Genomic DNA, 15,626 nt, shown 5'->3' with positions numbered 1-15,626 from the left:
GGTTTTAAAGTTTCGGATTTTCAAAGAAAGATGTTTTATGCAGTAAAAGTCAGGCTTTGTTTTCGAAGTCAGTAACTTTGAGGTTTTATAATTTTTAAATCTGGAATGGTATTGAGATGCAACCAATTGGATGTGAAAATTAAGTATGTTTAGCATATGTGACTTAAATTTCAGGGCTATCCATGTTTTAATGAATAAGTTATGGGACTTGGAAGAAGATAAGTTCATTAACTTTTAAAGCAAAATTCTGCAGGAAATTAGTCAGCTTCTAGGTTATATAACTTCTTCATCAAAAATGATATTGACCTGAAACCAATTGGAAAAGACACTTGGATGAGTGTAGTTGAACTGTATTAATTTTCAAACTTATTGGATTTAACTTGGATTTTATATTGAATTTTGAATATTACATGCTGCTGCTGTTTTTCTGGTTTTACGCACTGCAGAGCAGTCACTGTTTTTCCTCTATTTCTAAGGTTATAGAAACCAAAAAATTATGATCTTTGATTTGTTAGAAAGCTTATTTCAAGATGAACGCCTGGACATAAAGTTTGCGCAATTCCGAGTTCATTTGCTATATTAAAAACAGAAAAGAAGATAGGGTGTTGAGAATGCTTGAGTGATAGTTATGAGTTCATAAAATCAAAGATGAACCTTAGCATTATATGGCTGATTCAATGTTGGAATTTGCTTGTTTCTGAATTGAATTGATATTGGAAAGGTTGAAAAGAGTTTGGTAAATTGTTTGGTTGGAACCCGTAAGGGTGGCTAAGTCCTATTTTTTAAAGGAGATTATGTTCAAATTTTTATAAGGACTTAACCAAAATCAATATTTAAGGCTTATCTAATGATAATAACTTCAATGATTCTTTTAAGAAAAGATTATTTGGTATACGAGATTGTGGGCAAGGACGTGGGTTTTGTCCCGCTTGCATATTTATGATTACAAAAGAGAATAAAAAAAGCAGAGTACCTGTTGAAAGGTCATTTGTTGCTTGAGGCAACCCATGAGATGTGTTTATTCATTTGTTGCATTAAGGCAACCCCAGATATACTTGTATGATCATCTGCTGCAGTGAGGCAGTCAGATAGATAATGGTATGATTACTGAGAACGCTTTCCTACGGTACAGATCCAATTTTATTTCTGTAAGGCAGAGGGGTTATTTCCTGCTACAGAAGTACCGTGACCACCTGTTCCATTTCTGTAGTGGCAGAGGGGTTATTTCCTGTATACAGAAGGTGTGTCGGCGTACTTCCCTGCAGTGGCAGATGTGTTATTTCCTGCGTGCAGTGGACCCTGTGGTGGCAGAGGGGTTATTTCCTGTACACAGGGGTATGGCCAATAGGAAAGCCTTATCCAAACAGAGGTTGCTGGATAATGTCGGGAGCGGGTTAGTAACCGACAGATGAGCTCATTACCTGCACTAGGGCTAGACATGCATCATCCTTGTGTGTGCATTTGCATTTGATTGGGTTTGCTCGTTGTACTTCCCTGTGATTGTGCTGTTTGCCTTGCTGTGACTTGTTTGGTGTTGAATTGAATCTCCGTTTGAAGCTGCGGGAGATTATAGATCTTATTTATGAGTTAAGTTTACGACTTGAGTTATTTTCATAGAATTTCCCTCGCTCTTATTGCCTAACATTTTTATTTTATACAGAGGGATAGGATTTGTATGTGAGTTTTATTTGAAATCTTTTGTATGACAGATATTATTATTAATAATTATGTGATTATTATTACTTGGTGATGCTTGCTATATGATTTGATAAATAAAAACAAAATTTTTTGGTATTTTTACTAAAACAAAACCGCGATATCGAACTAAAGGCTCAATAGTAAATAGTTAATAAAGGAAAGCAGGTTGGTAACACCTTACTTTCGGTACGATCATGACGTTCTGGAAGTTGGGTCGTTACAGTTAGAGGCTGACCAAGTGGGAGCAAAAGCCAATTCTCATTACAATTGATAAGGATAACTAGGATAGGACGTTTAGTTCTTATACCTTGCAAGGAATTTCATGATAATTAGTTTACTTCCTTGTCATTTACATTCCTTGTTCAAACATTTCAAAAACCCAAAAATATACTTTTCTCATAAACAATAATAACACACCACCCTGCAATTCCTTGAGAGACGACCCGAAGTTTAAATACTTCAGTTATCAAATTTATTAGGGGTTTGTTACTTGTGACAACCAAGTTTTTGTACGAAAGGATTCTTGTTGGTTTAGAAGCTATACTTTTAGCGAGGCTTTATTTGTAAAATTCTTTACTAGCAAAAATCCGTTCGTCACCCTCCTTCCCACCATTCTCTTCTCCTCTCCCATTTTCTTACTTGTAAATATTTTAGTTATGAATTACTAACTCATTCCATTGGGAAAGAGAGCTCTATTGTTTTTCAATGGATTGATTATTTTTATTCTTCTTCTTCTCTTCATCTCTCTTTGATTTACTAGAAATGATTTCGTTCTTCATTCTAGCATTCAATTATCTTGGAAAAGAGATTGAGTGTATTTGGGTTTTATGGGAACCTTGGAAAAGGAATCATAAAACCATGCTTGAAATCCTTTCTCACACGTGAGTTGGATCTGGGTTTTGGTGTTTGGATATGATGCATATAATCCTCCCTCTACTTGGACCTATGAGGATGTGTGGTATAATCAGGGAACAAGCTTCATCTCTTCTCATAAGCAATTAGACCAAGGAATTGGGTATTGATCAAGATTTGAGAGATTGAGTTACCAAGGCATTGGGGCTCAATCAATCATGATTGCATGATTGAAGGTGAGACGAAATCAATTAATCTGGAGAATGCAATATCTCTTGATCCCAATATTTATTTTATCTTTGTTTCTTTTATTTACTTTGTGGTTATTTACATTTTCAGCACTTTACATTTTCAGCACTTTACTTTCTTGTACTTTACTTTCCTTGCCATTTACTTTCTTGCACTTTATTGCTTTCCTTTACTTTCATGTTATTTACTTTTCTTGTTGCTTATCACTCAAAATTGAATCGTCTAACTAGGATAATTAATCAACTATTGCTTGCTTAATCCAATTAATCTCTGTGGATATGATCCCACTCCATTGTGGGTTATTACTTGACGATAATTTGGTGCGCTTGCCAAAGAACGGATTCATTATATATGGGTAGTGAATTCCGGTCATCAACAGTAAACACACAACAACCACCACAAAGATACATCAACCCCCACCATGCAACCATGTGAAACCAACAGCAGTTTCTCAAAATTGGAGGCAGCCATAGCACAATTGTCAACACAACTGACCGAAACTATCTCCACTATCCTGGAAAGATAGCTGCAGGTTGACAGAAAGATAGATGCTAACCAGGAAGAGGTCAGATCCAATATAAAGAATCAAGGGGTAGCGATTTCAAAGTTAGAGGCACAATTATGGAGCTTATCTAAGCAAATACCTATGTCAACACATACTTTTCCTAGTGACACCATGGCTAAACCAAGGGGAGAGTGCAAGGCCATAACACTAAGAAGTGGAAAGGTTGTAGAAGAAACATCCCCAAGTCAAAGCCACCAAGAAGAAGAAATTGCAAAGGAACCTGAAATCAAGAAGGAAGAAAAGACCTCTGCACCATCCTCCCCAAAGCAAGTTCTGAAGCCTTATGTGCCAAAGCATCTTATCCACAAAGACTGAGAAAGGATGGGAAAGACAGCCAGTTCGCCAAATTCTTAAAATTTTTCAAGAAGCTCCAGTTGAACATACCCTTTGCTAAGGCACTAGAGAAAATGCCGCTCTATGCCAAGTTCTTAAAAGAACTTATGACAAAGAAAAGAAACTGGGTGAGAAAGAAACTGTGGTACTTACTGAAGAGTGCAGTGCTATAATACAAAAGAAGCTCCCCCAGAAATTGAAAGACCTTGGGAGTTTCCAAATCCCTTGTATCATTGGGGATATGAACATTGAGAAGGCATTATGTGACAACCAAGTTTTTGTAAGAAAGGATTCTTGTTGGTTTAGAAGCTATACTTTCAACGAGGCTTTATTTGTAAAATTCTTTACTAGCAAAAATTCGTTCGTCAAAATAGCGTCGTTGCTGGGGAATTACAAACGTGTGCCTTATTATTGGTTATTGTAAATATTTGTTTTTGCTTATTTATTTGTTTTTTTATTTAATTTTTGTTAGCTACTATGAATTCTCACCCCTATCGCTATGAGTTTGGTTCCAATGTTGTTGTAAGGAATGGAAGCTATAATGAGAACAGGCATCAAGGTTGGAACAATCAAAGATGGGAGGAGCCACCAGAATTTGATTAACCCTCTTGGCAACAACACCCTCCAATGCGCTATCACCAACAACCATTCTATGATGCAAACCAGGACAATAGTTATGGTGGACCCTTTATTGACAACTAACCTCCACCAAATTACTATGGTCAAGAGCCATTCCAAGGTGCGTACCAAGATAATAGATATGGTGGACCCTTTGTAGTTACCAGTAAGACCCATCATATGCCTATGAACCCCCTTCTCAACATAACTCTGAAACACCATACTCACAAGCCCCTGTCCACCATTCACCTCCATATGACCCTAATCCTTATCCACCACACCAACCACCATATGAACCATACCCAGAACCACCACCTCAATATTCACCATCTCCATATCCTTATCAAGAAGAACTAACTCCGTATCATGAGCCCTTTCTCCCAGCAAATGAACCCTCCTATCCACCCCAAACCTCCATGGAGAACACACTTACCTCTCTCATTGGTCTCACCTCTAAACTCCAAAATCTTATATCCTGCATAGACCAACCCTCCACCTCCAATATTCAACCTACAAGCTTCAGTGCATCACCACCATCCATGGAAGAGCACCCACATCCATCAATCCAAGAGCAAGATGATCCCTATTATACTATGGACATGGAACAAGAGAGAAGGGATCGTCTTAGGGATGCAATGGATCGGTTACAAGCGGCCTTATTTTCAGAGGAGTAAGAGGAGGCCTAAAATGTGGAAGTAGGAGAGACCCTTGAAGATGAAGGAGTAGTTGAAGGGAGTTATATTGGAAAGGAAACCATCAAGGAGGAGTATGATTTTATGCTAAAACAACTGGACGAAGCCGCAATAGTTAAAGAGGAAGTGGTTAAAGACTTGGGTGATGCGGAACCTCCACGAGAAAGTCCATCATAGAGCCTCCTTTCCAAGACGCTTGAAGTTGATGGTGAGGAGGGTGTGCAACCTCCAAGACATATCCTAGTTGAAGACTTTGAAGAGGTTGATTAAGAGATGGAGATTCAAGAAGAAGAAGCACAACCTCCCATGCCCTTGGTAAGTAATGAAGAAGAGATTAAATTGGAAGAAAGTTACCAAGAGGAAGAGGTTGATATTAAAGAAGCTTGCAAAGAGGTGGAAGTTATCCAGGAAGAACACAAGGGAATGGAACTTGCAAGAATTCTTATCCTTAACCTTCACTTCCCCACTTGAATATGGGCTACCGAAGACGGATGATCAACTTAGAGTTCTTTGTGGCTTTAAGAGTAAGAGGGAGATGGTTAGTGAGAGGAGTTATCAAGCAAGGTTTAGCACGGTTGCATGCTCCAAATCGAAGGGCAAGGGTTGGTGTAGAGCTCAATTGAATGGGTCTAGGAAGTTGTTTGGCCGTTTCAGTGAGAATTCAGAATGCTTGCCACCTGGTTGGAACAATGGTGATCAACACAAAGACGGGTGCAAAAGCAAGGTTTGGGACCCCGGAATTTATTCCAACAATCAATACTTTTGGGGCCTTGTCACTTGCTTCCACTTGCTTGAAGGCTTTCTACGCCTAGTTTGGGATCCCAGAGGCTATTGGAAGTACAAACATTGGTGGGGAGTCCTGGATCAGTTCAAGCATAAGCCACCCTGATAAGGAGCTCACAGGATGTCCAACTTAAGGACTTTAACTAAAAGTGCTAGGTGGGAGACAACCCACCATAGTATAATCGTCCCTTTTCATTCCTAGTTTTATTTTATTTTGTTTTCCACAGTATTCATTCATAATTTCTGCATAATCATCTACATTTTGCATTCTGCATTTTGCATTCTGTATATTAAAAAAAAGTACCACCCCACGCGTAAGCGTACTGCACGCTAGCGCGTCGATTGTGATTTGGGCGATCCACGTGGCAGCGTGCATGGTGCGCACGCGTCCCCTGAAAATCAGCGTAAGAGTATGCCTTGGCCGAATGTTGTGCCGGCTTGGCGCTGGTATTGTGCTGGACGCACAACCTGCCCCACGCGTACGCGTCCTTGATGCATACGCGTCACCTTGCCCATCTGGTCACCCACGTGTGCGCGTACATGCCGTGCACGCGTCGCACACCTTCTCTCCACAAATGCAAGAGTTACAGAGGTTGTGCATGTGCACATACGTGTCCCTTCACTTTTGCACAACCCACGCATTCGCACGCAGTGCGCGTGCGCGTCGTATGCTCGCCCAGTTCTGTCTTCTTATTTCTTTCTCCCTACCTCTTTCTTCTTCCTTTCTCACTTTCTCCTCCTCCCCTTTCATCCTTATTCCCTTTCTTTTCTTCTATTTGATACATTTGCATACTCACATTCATGACATTTTAACTTCATTGTTTCTTCTCCCCTCATCTTCTATATTTGTTATTTTCACATTGGTGTTAAAATGTTCTTACTCAACTATTGCATATTTCCTGCATTATTTTGGGTGCTCCTTTACATGTTTTCTATTTAGTTGACATGATTTTTGCTTCTATTATTTTCTCACTTACATGTTGTAGCTATCATGAAGTTAAGAACCTTATTATTTGGCACTAGCCCACATATATTTTTTCTTTTCATCTCTTTGTTTGTGGGTTCTTCCCCTTCTTTTTTCTCTTCTTTCAGGATGGCCACCAAGAGGGAAAAGGAAAAGTTTCTAACTGGAGTAACAAACAAGTCTACCACACAATCTTTGGAGAAAAAGCATCAGTTGGAGCCACCCGTCCACTTGTACATCTCTGCATGCACCGAGGATGGTGCAATCTTTAAGTGTGGGGAGGTCGATATTGACTTCAGGTGGTTAGTACTTTCTGACTCAACACCATTGTTTAAATTTTCTTTGTTAAATTAGTTGTTGCATTTGCATGTTTGATTGCATGTTTCTTTGATTTTGTGCACATATTACCATTACTTAGATGAAGTGATGAATTCTTTTCCAAGAAATTATTTTATAGCATTTCACAAATTTAAATTAAAATTTTTGTTGAACTTGTTTGAAGAAATATTATTTTGGAACACGGTTTAGAGCTCGAACACACAAAACCAGTGAGATTTTGAGCTTATTTGATTGGTTGCATCTTATCAACCAATATTTTATTTTTGGTGCGTGTTGTTCTCTCTAAAATTGTGATCTGTGTCTTGCTTAATTCTATATTTCCATTGTTTGATGTATGCATGAACTTATATGATTGAGGCCTTGTTTCACTTAGCTTATATACCCATATGGCCTTACTTTTCATTATCCTTTGCAAACCAATTTGAGCCTATTTTACCCCCTTTGTTCTTTACTTTAGCACATCATTAACTCTAAGCATAAAACAATATTTCTCTCTGATTTGAATCCTTGATTAACTTAGAGTAGTGAGAGTGCTCACGAATTAAGTGTGGGAAAATTGGGATTAAAAACCTTTGGTTTGAGAATTGGGTATATTGTATATTTTTGGTGAAAATGTGAAAAATGTTGAAGACAAGTTTATGCATTCAATACCTTAATCATATGCATTGAGAAAAATAAAAAGAAAAAGAAAAGAGAAACAGAAAAAAAAGTGTGAGAAAAAGAAAAGAAAAAAAAGCAAATAATAAAAAGGGGACAAAATGCCCGAAGTTAAGTAATAATATCAATGCATATAAGTTGTACCTAAATTTGGGATGCATGAATATGTGGTAAACATAGTTAATGGGCATTTAGATCTTGCATTGTAATTACATGGATTGTCTTAAGTTAGGTGGGAAGTTTAGGTTAATTAAGGATTCAAATTTTAGTCCACTTGACCAAATACAATCCTACCTTGACCTTGACCCCATTACAACCCTTAAAAGACCTCTTGACATGTGTATCTGTGCATTAATTCTTCGTTGATTGTTAGATGAAGGGAAAGTCTTAGAAAGCAAGATTATTAGAGAATTGAGAGAATCGAACCTTAAAAACTTGAGTAATTAGAGTGTATACACTTCCAGTGAGGGTTCGAAGCTCGATTCCCTGTTCCCAGCTTTCACGAGCTATTTTCTTTTGCAAGTTTACTTGTACCTTATTTTATGATTTGAATTAGTGAGATTGGTGCACAAAATTGCGATCATCAATGGCGCCATCAACATGGTACGCTCAATTGCAATCTCAACTCTTTATCACAACTTCGCACAACTAACCAGCAGGTGCACTGGGTCATCCAAGTAATAAACCTTACGCGAGTAAGGGTCGATCCCACGGAGATTGTTGGTATGAAGCAAGCTATGGTCATCTTGTAAATCTCAGTCAGGCAGATTCAAATGGTTATGGAGGGTTAATGATAAAACATAAAATAAAGATAGAGATACTTATGTAATTCATTGGTGAGAATTTCAGATAAGCGTATGGAGATGCTTTGTCCCTTCTGTCTCTCTGCTTTCCTACTGTCTTCATCCAATCCTTCTTACTCCTTCCCATGGCAAGCTGTATGTTGGGCATCACCATTGTCAATGGCTACAGTCCCGTCCTCTCAGTGAAAATGTTCAACGCGCTCTGTCACAGCACGGCTATTCATCTGTCGGTTCTCGATCATGTCGGAATAGAATCCAGTGATTCTTTTGCGGCTGTCACTAACGCCCCACAATCACGAGTTTGAAGCTCATCACAGTCATTCAATCCTTGAATCCTACTCAAAATACCACAGATAAGGTTTAGACCTTCCGGATTCTCTTGAATGCCGCCATCAATTCTAGCTTATACCACGAAGATTCCAATTAAGGGATCCAAGAGATATCCACTCAATCTAAGGTAGAACGGAGGTGTTTGTCAGGGACACGTTCATAGGTGAGAATGATGATGAGTGTCACGGATCATCACATTCATCAAGTTGAGGAACAAGTGATATCTTAGAACAAGAATAAGCCGAATTGAATAGAAGAACAATAGTAATTGCATTAATACTCGAGGTAGAGCAGAGCTCCACACCTTAATCTATGGTGTGTAGAAACTCCACCGTTAAAAATACATAAGAACAAGGTATAGGCATGGCCGAATGGCCAGCCTCCCATAATCTAAGAATTAGACATCCAAAGATGATCCTAAGATCTAAAGTGATCAAAAGATGTCTAATACTATAGCAAAAGGTCCTATTTGTAGAGTAAATGACATAAAAATCCACTTTCGGACCCACTTGGTGTGTGCTTGGGCTGAGCATTGAAGCATTTTCATGTAGAGACTTTTCTTGGAGTTAAACGCCAGCTTTTGTGCCAGTTTGGGCGTTTAACTCCCATTCTTGTGCCAGATCTAGCGTTTAACGCTAGAATTCTTGAGCTGATTTGGAATGCCTGTTTGGGCCATCAAATCTCGAACAAAGTATGGACTATTATATATTGCTGGAAAGCCCAGGATGTGTACTTTCCAACGCAATTAAGAGCGCGCCAATTAAGCTTCTGTAGCTCCAGAAAATCCACTTCGAGTGCAGGGAGGTCAGAATCCAACAGCATCTGCAGTCCTTTTTAGCCTCTGAATCAGATTTTTGCTCAGGTCCCTCAATTTCAGCCAGAAAATACCTGAAATCACAGAAAAACACACAAACTCATAGTAAAGTCCAGAAAAGTGAATTTTAACTAAAAACTAATAAAAATATAATAAAAACTAACTAAAACATACTAAAAAAAATATAATAAAAATTAACTAAAACATACTAAAATCATACTAAAAACAATGCCAAAAAGCGTATAAATTATCCGCTCATCACAACACCAAACTTAAATTGTTGCTTGTCCCCAAGCAACTGATAATCAAATAAGATAAAAAGAAGAGAATATGCAATGAATTCTAAAAACATCTATGAAGATCAGCATTAATTAGATGAGCGGGGACTTTTAGCTTTTTGCCTCTGAATAGTTTTGGCATCTCACTTTATCCCTTGAAATTCAGAATGATTGGCTTCTATAGGAACTCAGAATCCAGATAGTGTTAGTGATTCTCCTAGTTAAGTATGATGATTCTTGAACACAGCTACTTTATGAGTCTTGGCCGTGGCCCAAAGCACTCTGTCTTCTAGTATTACCACTGGATACATACATGCCACAGACACATAACTGGGTGAATCTTTTCAGATTGTGACTCAGCTTTGCTAGAGTCCCCAATTAGAGGTGTCCAGGATTCTTAAGCACACTTTTTTTTCCTTGGATCACAATTTTATTTTTTTTACCCTTGCCTTTTGGTTTAAAGGGCTATTGGCTTTTTCTGCTTGCTTTCTCTTCCCCTTTTTTTTCGCATATACTCTCTTTTTTTTTTGAATTCACTGCTTTTTCTTGTTTCAAGAATCATTTTTATGATTTTTTAGATCCTCAGTAACATGTCTCCTTTTTCATCATTCTTTCAAGAGCCAACATTCATGAACAACAAATTCAAAAGACATATGCACTGTTCAAGCATACATTCAGAAGACAAAGTATTGCCACCACATCAAAATAATTAATCTGTTATAAAATTTGAAATTCATGCAATTCTTCTCTTTTTTAATTAAGAACATTTTTCATTTAAGAAAGGTGATGGATTCATAGGACATTCATAACTTTAAGGCATAGACACTAAGACACTAATGATCATAAGACACAAACATAGATAAACATAAGCATAAAAATTCAAAAAACAGAGAAATAAAGGACAAAGGTTAAAGAATGGGTCCACCTTAGTGATGGCGGCTTGTACTTCCTCTTGAAGATCTTATGGAGTGCTTGAGCTCCTCAATGTCTCTTTCTTGCCTTTGTTGCTCCTCTCTCATGATTCTTTGATCTTCTCTAATTTCATGGAAGAGGATGGAATGGTGCTCCACCCTTAGTTGTCCCATGTTGGAACTCAATTCTCCTAGGGAGGTGTTGATTTGCTCCCAATAGTTTTGTGGAAGAAAGTGCATCCCTTGAGGCATCTCAGGGATTTCATGATGAGGAATTTCCTCATGCTCATGTCTATGAGTGGGATCTTCTGTTTGCATTGAGCTCCTTCCACACAGATATCCATGAGGACTTGGTCCAACCTTTGATTAAAGTTGACCTTTTTTGAGTTTGAAAAGGGACCTCGGGGATCACCTTCTTCTTGGCCACAACTTCATAGAAGTGGTCATGATGCACCATTGAGATGAATCTCTCTATCTCCCATGACTCAGAAGTGGAGGCTTTTGCCTTCCCTTCCCTCTTTCTAGAGGTTTCTCCGGCCTTAGGTGCCATAAATGGTTATAGAAAAACAAAAAGCTTTAGCTTTTACCAGACCAAACTTAGAAGGTTTGCTCGTCCTCGAGCAAAAGAAGAAAGAAGAGAGTAGAAGAAGAAGAACTAGAGGAGATGGATGTGGCTTTGTTTTTCCTCCAAGGGAGAGAAGTAGTATGTAGGTTGTATGAAAATGAAGAAATGAAGATGGGTTTATATAGGAGTGGAGAGAGGGGTAGGGTTCGGCCAATATGGGTGGGTTTGGGAGGGAAAGTGGTTTGAATTTGAATGGAGAGGTAGGTGGGGTTTTATGAAGGATGGATGTGAGTGGTGAAGAGAATGGTGGGATTTGATAGGTGAAGGGTTTTTGGGAAAGAGGTGTTGAGGTGATTGGTGAATGGGTGAAGAAGAGAGAGAGTGGAGGGGTAGGTGGGGATCCTGTGGGGTCCACAGATCCTGAGGTGTCAAGGATAATTCATCTCTGCACTAAGTAGCGAGCAAAAATGCTCCTTCTGCCAATCCTGGCGTTAAACGCCGGGCTGGTGCCCATTTCTGGCGTTTAACGCCAGCTTCTTGCCCATTCCTGGCGTTAAACGCCAATCTGGTGCCCCTTTCTGGCGTTAAACGCCCAGAATGGTGCCAGACTGGGCGTTAAACGCCCATTTTGCTATCTTCACTGGCGTTTAAACGCCAGCAAATTTTCCTCCAGGGTGTGCTGTTTTTCTTTCTGTTTTTCATTCTATTTTTGCTTTTTCAATTGATTTTGTGACTTCCTATGATCATCAACCTATAGAAAACATAAAATAACAATGGAAAATAGATAAATTTAACATTGGGTTACCTCCCAACAAGCGCTTCTTTAATGTCAGTAGCTTGACAGTGGGCTCTCATGGAGCCTCACAGATGTTCAGAGCAATGTTGGAACCTCCCAACACCAAACTTAGAGTTTGACTGTGGGGGCTCTGTTTGACTCTGTTTCGAGAGAAGCACTTCATGCTTCCTCTCCATGGTTACAGAGGGATATCCTTGAGCCTTAAACACAAGGGATTCTTCATTCACTTGAATGATCAATTCTCCTCTGTCAACATCAATCACAGCCTTTGCTGAGAACTTCCCAGGGTCCTGTCTCTTTTGAGGTAATCTCTGCCTATTCAAGTCATCCAGTTCTTTGGTGAGCAAAGGGGGTTCATCCTCCCAAGTCTCATTACCAAATAACTTGTCATTTAGCTTCATGATTGCTCCAAGGTATTTAGCAACTTGCTTTTCAGTGACATCTTCATCCTCTTCAGAGGAAGAATACTCATCAGAGCTCATGAATGGCAGAAGTAAATCCAATAGAATCTCTATGGTCTCAGTGTGAGCCTCAGATTCCCATGGTTCCTCATTAGGGAACTCATTGGAGGCCAGTGGATGTCCATTGAGGTNCTCATTGGAGGCCAGTGGACGTCCATTAAGGTCTTCCTCAGTGGCGAACACTGCCTATTCCTCCTCTCCAAATTCGGCCATGTTGATGGCCTTACACTATCCTTTTGGATTCTCTTCTGTATTTCTTGGAAGACTACTAGGAGGGAGTTCAGTAACTTTCTTACTCAGCTGACCCACTTGTGCCTCCAAGTTTCTAATGGAGGACCTTGTTTCAGTTTTGATTAGATCAGAGACCATGGTTGCTAAGTCAGAGTTATTCTGCCTAGAACTCTCTGTCTGTTGCTGAGAAGATGATGGAAAAGGTTTGCTATTGCTAAACCTGTTTCTTCCACCATTACTATTGTTGAAACCTTGTTGAGGTCTCTGTTGATCCTTCCATGAAAAATTTGGATGTTGTTGAAACTTTGTTGAGGTCTCTGTTGATCCTTCCATTAGAGATTTGGATGATTTCTCCATGAAGGATTATAGGTGTTTCCATAGGGTTCTCCCATGTAATTCACCTCTTCCATTGATGGGTTCTTAGGATCATAAGCTTCTTTTTCAGATGAAGCGTCCTTAGTACTGCCTGGTGCAGCTTGCATTCCAGACAAATTTTGAGAAATCATATTGACTTGCTGAGTCAATATTTTGTTCTGAGCCAATATGGCATTTAGAGTATCAATCTCAAGAACTTATTTCTTCTGATTCGTCCCATTGTTCACAGGATTCCTTTCAGAAGTGTACATGAATTGGTTATTTGCAACCATTTCAATGAGTTCTTGAGCTTCTGCAGGTGTCTTCTTCAGATGAAGAGATCCTCCAGCAGAGCTATCCAATGACATCTTGGATAGTTCAGATAGAGCATCATAGAAGATACCTATGATGCTCCATTCAGAAAGCATGTCAGAAGGACACTTTCTGATCAATTATTTGTATCTTTCCCAAGCTTCATAGAGGGATTCACCTTCCTTTTGTCCGAAGGTTTGGACTTCCACTCTAAGCTTACTCAATTTCTGAGGTGGAAAGAACTTTGCCAAGAAGGCATTGACTAGCTTTTCCCAAGAGTTCAGGCTTTCTTTAGGTTATGAGTCCAACCATATTCTAGCTTTGTCTCTTACAGCAAAAGGGAATAGCATAAGCCTGTAGACCTCAGGGTCAACCCCATTGGTCTTGACAGTGTCACAGATTTGCAAGAACTCAGCTAAAAATTGATGAGGATCTTCCAATGGAAGTCTATGAAACTTTCAATTCTGTTGCATTAGAGAAACTAATTGAGGCTTAAGCTCAAATTTGTTTGCTCCAATGGCAGGGATAGAGATGCTTCTCCCATAGAAGTCGGGAGTAGGTGCAGTAAAGTCACCCAGCACCCTCCTTGCATTATTGGCATTGTTGTTGTTTTCGGCTGCCATGGGTTCTTCTTCTTTGAAGATTTCTGTTAGGTCCTCTACAGAGAATTGTGCCTTAGCTTCTCTTAGTTTTCGCTTCAAGGTCCTTTCAGGTTCAGGGTCAGCTTCAACAAGAATGCTTTTGTCTCTGCTCCTACTCATATGAAAGAGAAGAGAACAAGAAAATATGGAATCCTCTATGTCACAGGATAGAGATTCTTTGAGGTGTCAGAGGAAGAGAAAAATAGAAGGAGGAGGTAGAAGAATTCGAACTTATCAAGAGAGATAGAATTCGAATTGTGCATTGAGGAGGAGTGTTAGTCCATAAATAGAAGGATGTGAGAAGAGGGGAAGAAATTTTCGAAAATTAAAGTGAATTAATTAAAAGAAATTTTGAAAAATGGTAAATGATTTTTGAAAAATAAGATTGGGAAAGAAATTAAGTCAAATTGAAAAAGATTTTGAAATTAGAAATCAACAAGATATGAAAAAGATGTGATTAAGAAGATATGATTGAAAACAATTTAAAAAGATTTGATTTTTTAAAATTAATGTCTTGGCTAACAAGAAATTTAAAAGATATGATTCAGACATTAAACCTTTCTCAACAGAAAAGGCAACATACTTGAAATGTTGAATCAAATCATTAATTGTTAGCAAGTATTTTTAAAAATGGAAAGAAATTGATTTTGAAAATATATGATTGAAAATATATGATTTGAAAAAGATTTGATTTTGAAGAATTATGAAAATTTGAAAAAAAATTGAATTAAAAACAGAATCTTCCCTCTTGTGCCATCCTAGCGTTAAACGCCCAGAATGGTATCCATTCTGGTGTTATAGCCCAAAATGCTATCCTTTTGGGCGTTAAACACCCAGCCAGGTGCCCTGGCTGGCATTTAAACGCCAGTTTTCCTTCTTCACTGGGCGTTTTGAATGCCCAGCTTTTTTTGTGTAATTCCTCTGCTGTATGTTCTGAATCTTCAATTCTCTGTATTATTGATTTGAAAAGATACGAATTAAAATTTTTTTTGAATTTTTAATGATGGGGAATAATCAAAATGTAACTAAAATCAAATAAACAATGCATGCAAGACACCAAACTTAGAAGTTTGTATACTACTGACACTAACAAATTGAGAATGCATATGAGAAATAACAAAACAAACAAAACAAGAGAATTTAAAGATCAGAGCAAGGAAATCATCAAGAACATCTTGAAGATCAATGAAGACACATGAATGAATTCGAAAAATGCAAGAAGAATAGAAACATGCAATTGACACCAAACTTAAAATGAGACACTAGACTCAAACAAGAAATATTTTTGGTTTTTATGATTTTGTAAATTTTTTTTGGTTTTTTCGAAAATTATGTGGAAAAAGAAAATAAAGAGGATCAAAACTTTTAATAAGAATTCCA

General features: G+C 38.4%; 1 non-coding gene across 1 annotated transcript; it reads left to right on the top strand.

The window, feature by feature from the left end:
• Positions 1-13,715: 13,715 nt before the first annotated feature.
• Positions 13,716-13,823, top strand: LOC127745833 (small nucleolar RNA R71). Its single transcript, XR_008007457.1, has one exon. It is a non-coding gene; the product is annotated as a small nucleolar RNA R71 (small nucleolar RNA).
• The last annotated feature ends 1,803 nt before the right edge of the window (positions 13,824-15,626 follow it).

This window comes from Arachis duranensis, chromosome 3 (assembly GCF_000817695.3).
Source record: "Arachis duranensis cultivar V14167 chromosome 3, aradu.V14167.gnm2.J7QH, whole genome shotgun sequence".
Classification (NCBI taxonomy): Eukaryota; Viridiplantae; Streptophyta; class Magnoliopsida; order Fabales; family Fabaceae; genus Arachis; species Arachis duranensis.
This window is presented reverse-complemented; position numbering and strand designations above follow the sequence as displayed.